The sequence below is a fragment of the Dasypus novemcinctus genome, chromosome 19 (genome assembly GCF_030445035.2).
Source record: "Dasypus novemcinctus isolate mDasNov1 chromosome 19, mDasNov1.1.hap2, whole genome shotgun sequence".
NCBI classification, from domain to species: Eukaryota; Metazoa; Chordata; class Mammalia; order Cingulata; family Dasypodidae; genus Dasypus; species Dasypus novemcinctus.
This window is the reverse complement of record NC_080691.1, coordinates 50,930,928-50,947,922: the sequence shown is the minus strand read 5'-3', so window position 1 is coordinate 50,947,922 and position 16,995 is coordinate 50,930,928. Positions and strand designations below refer to the sequence as shown.

General features: G+C 42.0%; 1 long non-coding RNA gene across 1 annotated transcript; it reads right to left on the bottom strand.

Annotated features, from left to right (window-relative positions):
• Window positions 1-14,760: 14,760 nt before the first annotated feature.
• Window positions 14,761-15,841, bottom strand: LOC139437042 (uncharacterized). The gene is made up of 2 exons (XR_011646608.1): window positions 15,542-15,841; window positions 14,761-15,064 (listed from the first exon to the last, which is right to left on the bottom strand). It is a non-coding gene; the product is annotated as an uncharacterized lncRNA (long non-coding RNA).
• Window positions 15,842-16,995: the final 1,154 nt, after the last annotated feature.

Here is a 16,995-nt window from a genome sequence, read left to right as displayed (position 1 = left end):
CCAGGAAGGAGAGGAGAACTTCGCACAAGTAATTAAAGATCTCAGAACATATATCACAGAAAATTTTAATGAAGTAAAGGAAGAGGTTAACAATATGAAGACAACAATTAGAGGGGAAATTGCAGACATATGCAAAAAGATAACAGATGTGATGGGAATGAACACCACAGCTCAAGAAATCAAAAATACACTTGCAGCAAATAACAGCAGATTAGAAGAGGCAGAACAGAGAATTAGCAACGTGGAAGACAGTACATCGGAAATCAAACAGATAGTAGAACTGATCGATAAAAAGGTAGAAAAAAATCCATCTAGGACTTAGGGACCTGAATGACAATGCAAAATGCAAAAATATACGTATTATAGGCATTCCAGAAGGAGAAGAGAAGGGAAAGGGATCAGAAGGAGTGTTGCAGGAAATAATGGCTGAAAACTTCCCAAATCTACTGAAAGAGACAGATGTACATATCCAAGAAGCACAACGCACCCAAAACATCATAAACCGCAACAGGCCCACCCCAAGACATATACTTGTCAAATTATCCAAAGCTCAAGACAAAGAGAAAATTCTAAAAGCAGCAAGAGAAAAGAAAACCATCACATACAAGGGAGGCTACATAAGATTAAGTGCTGATTTCTCATCTGAAACCATGGAGGCAAGGAGGCAGTGGTATGATATAGTCAAGGTACTAAAAGAAAAAATTTCCAACCGAGAATACTATACCCAGCTAAACTAGCATTCAAAAATGAAGGAGAGTTCAAAATATTCACAGATAAACAGAAATTGAAAGAGTATGCCAACAAGAAACCTCCCCTTCAAAAATTCTAAAGGGAGTTCTGCAGGAAAATAGCAAAAAACAGGAGAGGCAGAGTTGGAGGAGAGTGTAAGAGCAACAAAAAAGTCAAAAAGAAAAGAAAAAACAAACAAAATATGACAAACAGAAGTCCAATCAAAATATGGCTAACATAAATAATTCCTTGAAAGTAATAACACTGAATGTCAATGGATTAAACTCACCTATCAAAAGATTCAGACTGGGACATTGGATAAGGAAATATGACCCATCTATACGCTGTCTACAAGAGACAATCTTAGACCCAGAGATTCATGGAGGCTAAAAGTGAATGGTTGGAAAACAATCTTATAAGCAAATAAAACCAAAAAAAGGCAGGAGTCGCTATATTAATATCAGACAAAATAGACTTTAAATGCGAAACAATGGTGAGAGACAAAGAAGGATACTACATAGTAATGAAAGGGACGATCTGTCAAGAAGAATGAACAATCATAAATATTTATGCTCCTAACAAGGGCACCTCTAAATACGTGAGGCAAACGCTGGAAAAACTAAGTGAAAGAATAGATTCATCAACAATTATAGTGGGGGATTTTAATATACCACTATCAACTCTGGACAGAACATCTCAAAAGAGAATCACTAAAGAAACAAAACATTTCAACAGTATATTAGGTGAGCTGGATCTAATAGACATATACAGATCATTACACCCAAACACAGCAGGGTATACATTTTTCTCAAGTGCACATGGATCATTCTCCAAGATAGACCATATGCTAGGCCACAAAGAAAGGCTGAATGAATTCAGAAAGATTGAAATCATACAAAACAATATGCTAGGCCACAAAGAAAGGCTTAATGAATTCAGAAAGATCAAAAACATACAAAATAATATCTCTGACCACAGTGGAGTAAAGCTGGAAACCTGCAAGGGCCAGAGGCCCAGATTTCACACCAAGATATGGAAATGAAACAGCACACTCTTAGAAAAACAGTGGGTCAAAAAGGAAATCTCAAAAGAAATCAATAACTACCTTGAAACAAATGATAATGATAACACAACATACCAAAATTTATGGGATGCAGCAAAAGCAGTACTGAGAGGGAAATTTATAGCCATAAATTCATACATCAAAAAAGAAGAAAGAGCAAAAATTGAAGACCTAACTGCACATTTGGAGGAATTAGTAAAAAAACAACAAAGTAATCCCACAGGAAGAAGAAAGAAAGAAATAACAAAGATAAGAGCAGAACTAAATGAAATAGAAAATAAGAAAGCACTTGAAAAGATAAAGAAGACCTAGAGCTGGTTTTTTGAGAAGATCAATAAAATTTGACAAACCTTTAGCGAGACTAACAAAGGAAAAAAGAGAGAAGATGCAAATACACAAAATAAGAAATGAGAAAGGAGATATCACCACTGACACCACAGAAATAAAGACTATCATAAGAGGATACTTTGAAAAACTATATTCCAACAAAAATGACAATTCAGAGGAAATGGACTAATTCCTAGAACACATAAGTAGCCTATATTGACGAAAGAAGAAATTGATGATCTCAACAAACCAATCACAAGTAAAGAGATAGAATCAGTCATTAAAAACCTCCCAACTAAGAAGAGCCCAGGGTCAGATGGCTTCACAGGTGAATTCTACAAAACATTCCGGAAAGAATTAACACCAATCCTCCTGAAACTCTTCCAAAAAATCAAAACAGAAGGAACATTGCCTAACTCATTCTATGATGCCAACATTACCCTAGTACAAAAGCCAAACAAAGACACCACAAGAAAGGAAAATTACAGACCAATTTCTCTAATGAACCAAGACACAAAAATACTTAAAATATTTGCTAATCATATTCAACAACACATTAAACGAATTATACACCACGACCAAGTGGGATTCATTCCAGGTATGCAAGGATGGTTCAACATAAGAAAATCAATCAATGTAATACACCCTATAAACAGATTGAAGGAAAAAAAATCACATGATTATACCTATAGATGCAGTAAAAGCATTTCACAAAATACAGCACCCTTTCTTGATAAAAACACTCCAAAAGATCGGAATACAAGGAAATTTTTTGAACATGATAAAGAGTATATATGAAAAACCCACAGCCAACATCGTTTACAATGGAGAAATCCTAAAATCCTTCCCTCTAAAGTCAAGAACAAAACAAGGATGCCCACTGTCTCCCTTTCTATTTAACATTGTCTTAGAAGTACTTGCTCGAGCACTGAGGCAAGAACCAGATATAAAAGGCATTCAAATTGGAAAGGAAGAAGTCAAAATTTCATTATTTGCAGATGACATGATCCTATACATAGAAAACCCTGAGAGGTCTACAACAAAGCTTCTAGAACTCATAAATGACTTTAGTAAAGTCACAGGTTATAAGATCAATGTGCAAAAATCAGTAGCATTTCTGTACACCAATAATGAGCAAGGTCAGGAGGAAATCAAGAAACAAATACCATTCACAATAGTAAATAAAAAAATCAAATATTTAGGAATAAATTTAACTAAAGATGTAAAAAACTTATACACCGAGAACTATACAAGACTGTTCAAGGAAATCAAAGAAGACCTAAATAAATGGAAGGATATTCCCTGTTCATGGATAGGAAGCCTAAAGAACATTAAGATGTCTTTCCTACCAAAACTGATCTATACACTCAATGTAATCCCAATAAAAATCAACACAGCCTTCTTTAAGGAATTAGAAAAACTAACTATGAAATTTATTTCGAAAGGAAAGAGGCCCCAAATAGCCAAAGACATACTGAAAAAGAAAAACGGAATTGGAGGAATCACACTACCTGACTTCAAAACATACTACAAAGCTACAGTAGTGAAAACAGCATGGTAGTGGCATAAGGAGAGAGACACAGACCAATGGAATCGAATTGAAAGTTCTGATATAGAACCTCATATATATAGCCATATAATATTAGATAAAACCACCAAACCCTCTCAAGTGGGAGAGAATGGCCTATTCAACAAATGGTGCCTGGAGAACTGGATATCCATATGTAGAAGAATGAAAGAGGATTACCATCTCACACCTTATACAAAGATCAACTCAAGATGGATCAAAGACCTAAATATAAGAGCCAAGACCATAAAGACCTTGGAAAGCAATGTAGGGAAAATCTACAAGACCTTGTAATAGGAAATGGCGTCATGAACATCACACCAAAAGCACGAGCAGCAAAAGAACAAATAAATAAATGGGACTTCCTCAAAATTCAAGCCTTCTGCAACTCAAAGGAGTTTTTCAAGAAAGTAAAAAGGGAACCCACACAATCGGAGAAAATATTTGGCAACCATATATCCGATAAAAGACTTATAACTTGCATATATAAAGAACTCATATATCTTGAAAATAAAAAGATAAACAACCCATTTAAAAAATGGGAAAAAGATTTAAACAGACACTTCTCCAAAGAAGAAATACAAATGGCTAAAAAGCACATGAAAAAATGCTCCAAATCTCTAGCTATGGGAAATGCAAATCAAAACTACAATGAGATACCATCTTACTCCCATAAGATTGGCAGCTATGAAAAAAACAGAAGAATACAAACACTGGAGAGGATGTGAAGAAATGGGAACACTCATCTACTGCTGGTGGAAATGCAGAAGGATCCAAGCCTTCTGGAGGACAGTTTGGCAGTTTCTCAAAAAACTAGCCATAGATTTGCCATATGAACCAGCAATTCCACTGCTGGGTATATACCCAGCAGAACTGAAAACAAGGACACAAACCAATATATGCACACCAATGTTCATAGCAGCATTGTTCACTATCGCTAAAAGTTGGCATCAACCCAAATGCCCATCAACAGATGAGTGGATCAATAAAATGTGGTATATACATACAATGGAATACTACATGCCTTTAAGAACAAATACACTACAAACACACATGATAACATGGATGAATCTTGAGAACCTTATGTTGAGAGAAGCAACGCAGGCATTGAAGGACAAATACTACGTGACCTCAATGATATGAAATAAGAAAGCTGCCTCAGAGAGCTAGAGACTGGAAGATAGGCTTACAGGAAATCAGGGGCTAGAGGAAGGATGTAAGATGACATCTACATTGATGAAATCTATGATAAGCTGGAAGTATGTGTAGAAGGAAGGGATAAAATGGAGGCATAGGGTTACCTTTGGGTGGGGCTTTGCGGGTTTGAGGGGGGCTAGGGATGGGTGGATAGGTATTATTGCCCAAGAAATTGGGGGGAGGGTGGGGCAACATATGAACACAGGAGATTGTCAGGTGTTGGTTGAGAATATAATGCTGAGAAAACGTTTTCAAAATATAATTAGGCACAACTGAGCAGAGTCAGAGAGACAGATAAAGCAGATACAACCCCCAGATATTGGTTCCTTTGAGGGCTAAAGAGACCCATGGGAGTTATGGTCATGGCTGATGGGGTTAACTACCAGGGCAGATGGCCCCTCTTTGGAAATGGTGTTTATGTGTGATGAATCTGGACTCAGATGGGATCTCCCTTCATAAAACTTTCATGCTAATGTGCTGGAGGTGCAGTTAATGTTGGGGTTTAAGATATATTTAGGGGATTTGAATCTCTGGACTGACAATGTGATAGCCAGATCCTGAGCCTCAACAGACTCCAGCACCTACAATCTGATTTATTGGACTTACCACACTCAGCTAAGATGGAGGTGAAGAAGGACAACCACCACACCATGGAGCCTAGAGTGATTACAACTGAAAATGGGAGGATTGCATCCAGCATCCAGGTGGAATCTGAGCCTCCTCTTGACATAAAGGTGCAATGGACACAACCAATCCAGTGTCCACATAGAAGAGGTGGCATTGGATTGGGAAAAGTGGACATAATGGACAAAGGGTATGGGGAAAGGCAGGAAGAGATGAGAGGTGGAGGCATCTTCGGGACATGGAGCTGCCCTGGATGGTGCTTCAGAGGTAATCACCGGACATTGTAAATCCTCACAGGGCCTACATGATGGAATAGAGGAGAGTATGGGCCATGATGTGAACCAATGTATATGAGGTGCAGAGGTGCCCAAAGATGTACTTACCAAATCCAATGGATGTGTCATGATGATGGGAACGAGTGTTGTTGGGGGGGGGGGGGAGAGGGGGGGTGGGGGGGTGGGGTTGAATGGGACCTCACATATATATTTTTAATGTAATATTATTACAAAGTCAATAAAAAATAAAAAAATTAAAAAAAAATATAATTAGGAAAGTTACCTATTTAAGATACTTAAAGGAGATAATCTGATGCAGGACAGACTCCTAGGGAATATCTGAATGCTCATTTCGCCAGAGTGGATTATATCATTGGGTAGAGACCCATATAATGAAAGTGAAGGTAGACCCACATCCTGGGGAGGACTAATGCCATCAAACAGAGGGAACTGTATCTCTCGAGAGAAATGGTGGCTCCCAGGGCATTAGGGCAGTTGAGCAAGTCAAGTGCTCAACACTGTTGCAAGTATCTCTGAATATGGCTCCTCAAGAAATGAAGATTGACTGTCACTGTGGGCCCCCAGGGGAAGGGGAAATAGATATTGAATAGATGGAACCAACGTAACTGTGAGGGCAATAGAAGTGTTTCACAAGAGTACACAGGATGGATATAAAACATGTAATATTACATCAAAAACATATAGGGGATGACAGACTAATAATGTAAACCATAATGTAAAACATAGGATAACTAAAAATTTAGAAAACTGTATAGCCTAAAGTATAAACCACAATGTAAACACAAATGTTACCTTGTTTGAAAGCTATTGTCTCAATTTCTGTACATCAGTTTCAGTAAATATGATATGAATAGGTTAAAAGATTATCGCTGTGGAAGGGAAAAGGTTTTATATTGGATATGTGGGAGTACTGTATATTGTATATATGAATTACTGTGATCTATGGCTCTTGCGAAGAGAAACTCAATAATTAGGAAAAAAGAAAAGAAAAAGATAGGATGTAGAATTTTTCAAAATCAACATGTATTCTACATCCAACCTTTAAACTCATTGCTATATTCCAGTTTACTATTAAGGGAACCTGGCATTATATTGCGCTTCACTTTTCAGGAAGTTTTGGATCACAGAGTGGTTCAACAATGGCAGTGGAGGAATACTGGTATGGGATGTTATTGACAGGGGACATAGGGTTGACAGGGAGTTATACAGGGCATGTGTACAGGGTGCATGGAAATGTTTGGATATACTCATAGTGGAAACAATTAAAAACAACAGCTCTGGGGGTACTGGGTTCCTGGCTGGGGGGGGGCTCTGTTGTGGTCCCTAGGTGAGCAGTGGCAGTCCCCCAGGTGCAACAGCAAGGACCAGGAAGGAATGGGGGTCCAACAGAGAGCCCCTGATACTAATGACTATGCTTGTGAGCCTATACACCTGAAATAAGAACAAGGCCTAGAGCAACACTGTGCCTAAGAGTTCCCTCCTGACAGACTCCGTGTTACACAAATGTAGCCAGTCTCGAAGCCAAACTCAGCATGTAAATGCAATGCCTTCCCCCCAGCGTGGGACATGACACCTGGGGATGAGCCTCCCTGGCACCGAGGGATCACTACCAAGTACCAGTTGATGACGTAACTAGAAAATGACCTTGAATTAAAGGTTCAACGTGGACCAGCAGAATATCCCTGTCTACATATAATAACAGGAGTTTAAAATGCTGTTTGAGACTCCAGCACCTACAATCTGATCTATTGGACTTACCACACTCAGCTAAGATGGAGTTGAAGAAGGACAACCACCACACCATGGAGCCTAGAGTGATTACAACTGAAAATGGGAGGATTGCATCCAGCATCCATGTGGAATCTGAGCCTCCTCTTGACATAGAGGTGCAATGGACACAACCAAACCAATGTCCACATAGAAGAGGTGGCATTGGATTGGGAAAAGTGGACATGGTGGACGATGGGTATGGGGAAAGGCAGGAAGAGATGAGAGGTGGAGGCGTCTTTGGGACATGGAGCTGCCCTGGATGGTGCTTCAGAGGTAATCACCGGACATTGTAAATCCTCACAGGGCCCACTGGATGGAATGGAGGAGAGTATGGGCCATGATGTGAACCATTGTCTATGAGGTGCAGAGGTGCCCAAAGATGTACTTACCAAATCCAATGGATGTGTCATGATGATGGGAACAAGTGTTGTTGGGGGGCGGAGAGGGGGGGTGGGGGGGTGGGGTTGAATGGGACCTCACATGTATATTTTTAATGTAATATTATTACAAAGTCAATAAAAAAAAATGCTGTTTGACCTAGAGTAAGAGGGAAATGGAAAGGAGAAATGAGTTTATATGGCTATGAATCTCTAAAAAAGAGTCTGGATATTGTCAGAAGGATTACCCTTATGCACACCTGAGCAGAGTCTCAGAGACAGATAAAGTAGATACAACCCCAGGTATTGGTTCTTTTGAGGGCTAAAGAGACCCACAGGTTTTATGGTCATGGCAGATGGAGTTCACTGCCATGTCAGTTGGCCCTTCTTTGGAGTTGATGTTTCTGCGTGATGGAATTGGACTCAGATGGGATCTCTTTTCACAAGCCTTTCCTGCTACTTTACTGGAATTGTAGTTGGTGCTGGGTAGTTGGTGCTTAAGATATATCTAGGGGATTTGAATCTCTGGACTGACAATATGATAGCCACGCCCTGAGCCTCAACAGGCTTCATCTCCTACACTCTGATTTATTGGACTTACCCCACTCAGCTAACATGGAGTTGAAGAATGTCAACCACCACACCATGGAGCCTAGAGTGCCTACAACTGAAAGCAGGAGAATTGCATCCAGTATCCATGTGGAATCTAAGTCCTCTCTTGACATAGATGTGGAATGGACACAACCAAGCCAAGGTCCCCAGGAAGGAGGAATATAGTAAGGATTAGAGTGAACTTAATGATATTCTATTCATGAACTATTGTGGTTAGTAATCGAGAAAATGTGGCATTGGTGTGGAAAAAGTGGCCATAGTGGCTGCTGGGTGTGGGGAATGGGAGGAAGAGATTAGATATGGAGGCATTTTTGGGACTTGGAGTTGTCCCGGGTGGTGCTGCAGAGACAATTGCCAGACATTCTATGTCCTCCCATGGCCCACTGGATGGAACGTGAGAGTGTGGGCTATGGTGTAGACCACTCGCCATGGGGTGCAGCAAGGTCCAGAGATGTACTCACCAGATGCAGTGGATGTGTCATGATGATGGGGGAGAGTGTTATTGTGGGGGGAGTGGTGGGGTGGGGATGAATGGGGACCTCATATTTTTTGAATATAATATTTTTTAAAAAATGAATAAAATAAAACAAAAACAAAACCAAAACCAAAAACAAACAAATACACTTTAGTGCCCAGCTGCTAAGCACTTTAAGACCAGGATCCCTGAGGGCAGACATGTTGCCCCCATCTTACAAGATCACGTGATGCGTCCCACGTCCCAACTTCCAGAAGAGGGGGCCTCCAGGAGAAAGAGGGAAGAATTAAATGTACCCCTCCAGAGACTCAAGGACCTAAGAAGGTAGGGATGCCTTAAAGAATCATGAGAGCTTTCCAGGCAGCAAAAGGGGAGGGTAGGCATGGGGACAGGGAGGTCTGCGGGCTAGAGGTTACACCACGCATCTGGGCTGCGGTGAAGTGGGTGATGTTGGAGGTACTGGGATGATGGTGCTGGCGTGACTGCAGCAAGACCAAGGAGTGTGACTTTTTCTAGTGGGCTGGAGCAGTCCAGTAACAGATGTGGGTTGGAAACAGTTTGGACTGGCAAATTGGGGGGCAGTATATGGCAGCAGGCTGAGGCAGGGGAGAGGATGAGGCAGGAGATTCTATAGGCATCATTTCAGGAAGCCAAAGAATTACACACACACACACTCTTTGGTGAAAACACAGAGTTTCCAAGCTGACACCCTTAGTTCACCCCCTCAAAAATTGCCTGCTGCATTCCTTCTGATGTTCCCTGGGAGATTCTGTGTTTACCCCCGTGGAGAAAACAGCCCCTTCTCTTGATCCTTTTAAGCACAACCAGAATAAGCAGGACCAGAAGGGAGATAAATGTAGATAATACAGAAAGAAAAAAAAATACCTAAAGTAAAAGAAGAAGAAAAAGGAGAAGGAGGCAAAATATAGATTTCGTGCTCTTTCCTACCACTGCTAGGTCCTTTAAGGCATGGGTTTCATACTGGCAGTTATAAAGTGTCTGGGTTTGAACACTCCCAGCCCCCAGTGGGACAAATTCTTCAGTTAAGTGCTCACCCCTTGTTCTGGCTGATTCTGGAGTGCAGTCTGGGAGGCAGAAGGGTCAGGCAGCCTAGCTGAGACTTCCAGGGAGTGGTGTTTGGAAAACAAGTAGATGTGGGGTTCCTTTCTTAGAGGCTAGACTTAGGGAGCAAAGGGAGCCTGGGGCTGATATGAACTGGGGTGAGGACTGGATATCTGGTAAAGGGATAGACCTAGCTGCCATTAGCAGGCCTGCAGAACTGAAAGAAAGCAGCATTAGGAAGCCAGTTAATGGGGAGGAATATTGGGGTAAGTTTGGAGAGGTAATATGGGTAACATGCTGGTGGGGTTTCACTAGTGTACTTTGGGCTGGGGCTGGGGGTGTCCAACATGGGGACAGAAAAGAAGGAGCTGCAAGAAACTGGCAAAAGTGGAAGAAATGATGGCAATGAGGATGGCTTGGAAGAAATGTCAGCCTCCTTTCATCACCTCCATCCCTACCCATCCAGGGGATAATGTGAGCAATTTCATTTGGATACTAATAGGGGGACTGCTGGAGGCTGCAGGACACAGGGAATTTTGGGTCCTGGTTGGCATGTGGACTCCATGACTAAGAGGATTGGAGGAGGATTGATAAAGATGGCTCCCTAGCATCGAGGTTAGGGAGGTGTACTTTGACCAGAGGCAGAGAATGTTGACGGGGCCAGTATTGTGAAATGTATTAGTCAGCCAAAGGGATGCTGATGCAAAATACCAGAAATTAGTTGGTTTTTATAAATGGTATTAATTTGGGGTAGAAGTTACTAGGCCATAAAGTGTAAGTTACTGTTCAAGAGACTCAAGAAGGAAAACAGGGAAGCAGGTGTGGCTCAAGCAATTGAGCTCCTGTTTACCATATGGAGGAACCAGGTTTGATCCCCAGGACCTCCTGGTAAGAAAAAAAAAAAGAAAAGAAAAAGAAAAAAGGTGTCCCAGACCTGTGTGGAGATAGGCAAAGTGACACACCAAAAAAAGAATATGACACAATCAGATAGGAAAAAAGAAGAAGAAAACATAATGAGAGATACAACAAAACAGGGATTGGAGGCAGCTCAAGTGATTAGGCACCTCCCTCCCACATCAGAGGTCCCGGGTTCAGTTCCCAGTGCCTCCCAAAGAAACAAGAAAGACAGAACAGACTCAGCAAGTGCAAATAATGAGGGGGTGGGAAGAAATAAATCATAAATCTTAAAAAAAAAAAAAAGATATGGCAGAGGAGAGAGCTTGAGTTTTGAACACTGGAACCCCAGGTAGTGTGCCACGCCACTTGCCCAATAACTTGCAGCTGAAGAGACCAGAGCCCTGAACAGCTGAGAAAGCCCAGAAGGAAAGGAGCCCCAGGGAGAGAGGCAAGCCTTAAACTAGCCTACGCTGAGACTGGAAGAAGCCGGGACGATGGAGCCTTAGGAAGGAGAGGAAAGCTGAACACAGAGAGTGGAAGCCATCCTGCTCCAACACGTGGCAACAGACTTTGGTGAGGGAAGTAACTTACTCTTTTATGGCCTTGTGCCTTGTGACTGTAGCTTCTACTCCAAATAAGTACTCTTTATAAAAGCCAACAGAACTCTGCTATTTTGCATCAGCACCCCTTTTGGCTGAATAATACAAGTTCTGAGGCCATGGAATGTCCAAATCAAGGCACCATCAGACAGTTTGAATCGTGGTGCAACGAAGGAGTAGGCGGTGGGATCTTGCTGGGTGAATGGCTACCCCTTTCTCTGCCTTGCTTGTCTGAGCTTTTGCAGAATTAGAAATGGCTGGCAGTAAGGCTGGGAAGGACTCCAGAAAGGCCAAGACAAAGGTGGTTTCCACTCGCAGAGAGCCAGCTTGAGGTTCCCATTGGGCTGTATCCATCAACACCTGAAATCTAGGATGACCAGCCATGGGTGTGTGGGTAAAACTGCTGCTGTGTACAGAGTAGCCATCCTGAACTACCTCCCTGCAGAGGTACTTGAACTGGCAGGAAATGCATCAAGAGATTTAAAGGTAAACCATATTTTTATCCCTTGTCACTTGCTACTTGCTCTTCATGGAGATGAAAAATTGGATTCTCTGATCAAGGCTACAACAGCTGGCGATGGTGTCATTCCACATATCCACAAGTCTCTCACTGGGAAGAAAGGACAACAGAAGACTGTCTAAAGGATGCATGTGTTAGAAAGAAAGCTGCTCCTGTGAGAAAACAAAAGCTCACCTGATTGTGGAGGAGAAAAGAATTTCATTAACCATCTTGCAAGAATGGGCTGGACCTGGATAAAATGGCTGGCCTGCCAAACAAGAAACAATGACATTTATAACCCAAACCGAACACACAGGTCCCTCCCCTGTTCCCCATTGATAGAGCACTTGAGGGGTTATAGCCTATCTGAGATGTCTAAGTTACCTGGTTCCCTCTCAGTTGCCGCTCCTGTACTCTCTACACCCTGGCGGGCTGGCCAGGCTCAGTGCTGCTTTCACTCCCGCCCCCACTTCTCTCCATTGGCCTCCCTCGTTTGGGAACCATTTTTCAAATTCTTCCCAAAGCCTCCAGAACCCTACAACTGGCTCTAGCTTCCCCTTTGTGAAAATTAAACAACCCTTTCCTACACCTAGATCTCTTATTTATCTCAGGACTCTAATAGCTGTCCAGTGTTGGTGATTCCAGTGGACCATATCTCTGTGAAAAGCACAATTGTACGTTTTGTAATTCTATTTGAGCAAGTTGGAAGTTTAATTAACTTTCTAAACAACCAAATTTATGCATTTGAGTCTTAACAATATTTGTTACTGTGGCTTCAAAGAAGCTGTTGATTCTGAAGCAGTGGGTTTTGACTGAGTTGACAGTTTAAAAAAAATGGTTTGGGTTTTAAGTCTGATGCAGAAGTTATAGTAACAAAGATATGGTTTTGTACAGACATTATTTCCACTCTGGTGGATAAGCTAAAAAAAGGGTACCCAAAAAAAAGGTACCCTCAGAGATGCTTTCTCACCAGTGTCCGCTACTGTTGATGCTAGCATCTGCCACGTGGAAAAGGCGGCCACAGTTGGTGTAGTAGGAAGCTCCAAGAATCAGCCCTTCATCAAAACAACTACTGAACAAGTAAGAATTGTCTGAATCAATTATTCCGGAAACTCTGGAGTTTACTGGAACATTTTACAGATTCAGGGAAGAACATAACAAAAAGAGGCTGGTAAATTGCAGTACATGGAAGCAGATTTGGCTCAACGGACAGAGCATCCACCTACCACATGGGAGGTCCAGGGTTCAAACCCAGGGCCTTCTGACCCATGCGGTGAGCTGGCTCATGCGCAGTGCTGATGCGCGCAAGGAGTGCCATGCCACGCAGGTGTGTCCCCACATAGGGGATCCCCATGTGCAAGAAGTGAGCCCTGTAAGGAGAGCTGTCCAGTGGAAAAAAAAAAAAAACAGCCTGCCCAGGAGTGGTACCGCACACATGGAGAGCTGACACAGCAAGATGATGCAATAAAAAAAGAGACACAGATTCCCAGTGTTACTGACAAGAATATAAGCAGACACAGAATACACAGCGAATGGACACAGAGAGCAGACAACTGGGGGTGCGGGGGTGGGGGGGGGGAATGGGAGAGGGGAAAAAAAAAGGTGGGGAAATATTTTTTAAAAATTGCAGTACATAACAGTTGTTTTACTTTGCTAAAGGCTGCCAATGCAAAATACCAGAAATGGGGTGGCTTTTATAATGGGAATGAATTAGGGGAAACGCTTAAAGTTCCAAAGCTGTGAAAAGGTCCCAAATCAAGGCATCATTGGGGATGCTGTTTGACCAAGGTCAGCTGCTGGATCCTGGACTCCTACCATGTGGCAAGGCAAAATGGTGGCCAGGCTCTGCTTTCTCTTCCGGGCTCACATTCTCCCCGAATTCATCACATGGCTCATCTCTTCTTCCTTTAGGCTTCTCCATTGGTTCCAGTCTCCCACCTCACTCAGCCTCTCAGGGTTTCTCTGTCTTTCTGAGGCTATAGGTGATCCTGGAGTCCTTTCTCACATGGCAGAGTAAAATGACCATGGCTGCTCTCTTTCTCTATGTCTCCTCCATTTATAGGGTTAAGTAAAAGGATCCAGTAAAAAGATTAAGACCCACTGTAGGCTCTGCAGTCTAATAAAAGGTCCTTAACTAAAGTGATCTAATCAAAAGTTCCCTTAATGAATCTAACCAAAATACCCCAAATACAACAGGCTTACATGCACAGGAATAGTTTAGCCTAAAAACATAATTTTCTGGATTCCACAAAAGATTCAAACCAGGACACCATGTATTTCACTTTCCCTGCAGCAGCTACAACCACCCATCCCTCAGCCTCATGGCAGGCAGCAGTGGGAACGGCAGCTAGGGCTCCTCATGCAGTATGCTGGTGCCACAGTGGAATATAAGGACTTAGTCTTCCAAAATCCAGGTGTGTGTGGTCTGATCACTGATCGATGCTTTTGATCAGCTACATCAGAACACTGGGGGCAGGCTGTGAGGGCAGCCATCATTCCAAACCACCCCACCTCATGCAAAAGCAGCAGAGGAGTCTTAAACAGATAGTGCCTTTTTTTTTCATTTTCCATTTCCTGTTTTGGAAAGGTCACAAATTGATGACTCCAGCTCTCAATGACAATGTTTTAGTTTTCTAGGCTGCTCAAGCAAATGACACACAAATGGATGATTTAAACAATTGGAATTTAATGACTCGTGATTTTGAGACCAGGAAAAAGTCCAAATAAAGGTGTCATCAAGGCAATGATTTCTTTCTGAGACTGGCATCCTGGGGTTGGCTGCTGGCAATCCTTGGTCCTGGCTCCTCTGTCACATGGCACTGTGTATGGTGGCCTCTCCTGGCCTCTCATTTCTCTTCTGGGTTCCCATAAATTTCAGCTCCTTACTTCCTGTGGCTTTCCGTGTCTGTCTGCTGTTCATTACACTTAGAAAGGACTCCAGTAATAGGATTAAGGTAGCAGGCTGATCACCTCGGGATAGAAATTGGTGTTAATATAAATATAGAATGTTCTTTCAGGTTCTAAAGCAAAAGTACATCACTAGTACAGGGTGTTAATAATAAGTATATGAGGTGTATTAGTCAGCCAAAGGGGTGCCCTGAAACCCAGCAGATATGAGGCCAACTCCTACTCTCCAGTTCTTCAGGCCTGCCCTGGACAATGAACAAAATGATGATGATGGACCAGCCCCAGCCCAAAAGAAAGGAGTATCTTAAACTGCAAGCAAGACAATTCTATTCCTCTGCCCTATAATATATTTCCCTTCTCAGCTGGAATAGAGTGGACAGCATTCCCAAATCCCACAAAATTGAGAAATGAACAAAAACAAGGGGGGAGTTTAAATGCTGACTAAAACAGATTTTTTTTTCATTTCTCTCCCCTTCCCTCCCCCCCCCTCCCCCCACCCCAAGTCATCTGCTCTCCATGTCCATTCGCTTCTATCCTTACCAGTGACCTGGGAATCTGTGTCTCTTTTTGTTGTGTCATCTTGCTGCATCAGCTTTCTGTGTGTTCAGCACCATTCCCGGGCAGGCTGCACTTTTTTCGCACTGGGTGGCTCTCCTTAAGGGGCAAACTCCTTGTGTGTGGGGTTCCCCTATGTGGAGGACACCTCCGCGTGGCACAGCATTCTTTGCACACTGAGTGTGGGCCAGCTCCACACGGGTCAAGGAGGTCCTAGGTTTGAACCACAGAGCTCCCATGTGGTAGGCGGATGCTCTATTCATTGAGCCAAGTCTGCTTCCCAGATTTATTTTTATTTTAGTTATAATTTTGTGATAATTGAGTAACATGTAACATTGATAGAAAAATTAAATTTTAAAAATTTAAAATTAAAAAAATTAAATTTTAAAATGAACTATTTTTAAAAAATAATCAATTTGGAAATTCATTTTTTAAGATTCTACAGTCCCACACCCAGTATCAAAGCTGTATTAGTCAGGGTTCTCTAGGGAAACAGACCCAACAGGAGATATTTGTAAGCATGAGAGTTTATAAAATTGTCTAATCTGACTGTGGGGATACACAAGTCCAAATTCTGTAGTATAGGCTGTAAGCTGGGAACTCCGATGAAAGTTTTTAGTGAATTCCCCAAATGAAGTTGGATGGCTAAAGTAGAAATGGAAGGCCTCTCTTCTGACTGCTGAAATCATCAGTTCTTTTAAGACCTTCAACTGAATGGATGAGATATCTCTCATTATTAAAGGCAATATCTTTAGTGATTGTAGATGTAATCAATCATAGATACAATCAATTTGCTGATATTTAAGTCCAAAATCTGTCTTCAAAATAACAATTAGGTCGATGTTTGCTTGACCAAACTACTGGCATCATTACCTGACAAACCTGACACATGAACCTAGCCATCACAGGGACAGAAAAAGTATATGAAGAATAATGGCTGAAAATGTCCCAAACCTGATGAAAGAAATGAAAGATATAAAATCTAATGAAAGACATGCAGGATTCTCAAGGAACTCCAAGCAGGATAGATTCTAAGAGATCTATACCAAGACTCATTTTAGTGAGGTTGTCAAACTCCAGAGATAAAAACAGGATTTTGAAAACAGCAAGAGACAAGTACCTTGTCATATTCAAGGAATTCCCCAGTAAGATTAACAGCAGATTTCTCATAAGAAATCATGAAGGCCAGAAGACAGTGGAGTAGGATATTTAAAGTCCTTTAAAATTGTTAACCAAGAATTCCTATCTGGCAAAATTATCTTTCAAAAATGATGAAGGGGGAAGCGGCTGTGGCTCAATTAGTTGGGCTCCCATCTGCCATATGGGAGGCCTTGGGTTCATGTCCCAGGGCTTCCTTGTGAAGGCAGGCTCACCCGCACACTGCGGAGAGCCACCAGCCCACAAGTGCCACCAGTCTGCAAGCGCTGCAGAGAGCCGAC